Here is a 1,206-nt window from a genome sequence, read left to right as displayed (position 1 = left end):
TATTATATGAAACAATTTCACAAGATTAACAATTTTATGAAAAAATTTCATAAGATTAACGATAGATGAGAGTAGTTTTTACGGTTTTTACAAATTGGAGTGGTTTTYATTTGATCGCTCCTATATATATATATATATATATATATATATATATAATTTTACTTTAAGTTTTAGTTTAATTCTAATATATAATATTTCTTTTTCAAATAAATATGTATCACATGCTATATATACATAGTGAAGTTAAATCGTTTAAGTGAAATCCGTCTCTATTAACCACTAGATTAATTGATTCAACAAATATGATTAAATGAACGTTTATAACAATATTTTTTAAGTTACAAAACCTCACCACCCCTGATTTTTATTCGGAGGAAAAAACGAAATATAAACAAAAATCAAACGAAATAAATTACACCACATTGATATATTTTTTCACCACTTTTGTGATTTTCCGGTTTCATTTATCATTTGCCCCTTGAACTCATCTCTCTCTCAACGCAAAATAAATGAAAAATCAAAAAACAAGGAAAAAATGAGGGAAAAATATATCAATATGAATGTTAAATTAGTGAAAAAAAATATGATTGTTTTTCGGTGTAATTTATTTACAAATTACTCCTTTTTTTCCTTTTCGAATAAAAAATAGGCGAAGGCGAGCTTTTTTTTTTAATTTAAAAAATATTATTGTAAACATCTATTTAATCATATCCGTTAAAACAATTAATCTAATGATTGGTAGGTATCATTTTCTCATAGACCTCACTATATATGCGTGTGTCTGTATGCACATATGTATATGTACGTAATACATATTTTTAAAAAACTATATTATATATTATAATTAAACTTAAGGTATAGTAGGTAAAAAAAACTGAAATATTTTATATATATATATATATATATATATATATATATTATATATATAATAGTTAATTAATTTAATAAACTCAAAAGTATAAAAAAAATTAATACAATTTTATTTTTTAGACTTAATTACAGATTTGGTCTTTGTTGTTGTGTGATTTTTACAAAATTAATCCCTCGATTAAAGACAAAAAAGAAAAAGGACGAAAATGCCCTGAAGGTCAGTGGACTGGATGACAATTGGAGGTTGAGACCAATTCGTTATAAAACGACAAACCATGAGTTCTAATTTGTAATAAATAATGTTTAAGAACCATTTTTGTGAAAAAAACCACTAAA

The sequence above is a fragment of the Cynara cardunculus genome (assembly GCF_001531365.2).
Source record: "Cynara cardunculus var. scolymus isolate 2C chromosome LG 17, CcrdV1, whole genome shotgun sequence".
NCBI classification, from domain to species: Eukaryota; Viridiplantae; Streptophyta; class Magnoliopsida; order Asterales; family Asteraceae; genus Cynara; species Cynara cardunculus.
This window is presented reverse-complemented; position numbering follows the sequence as displayed.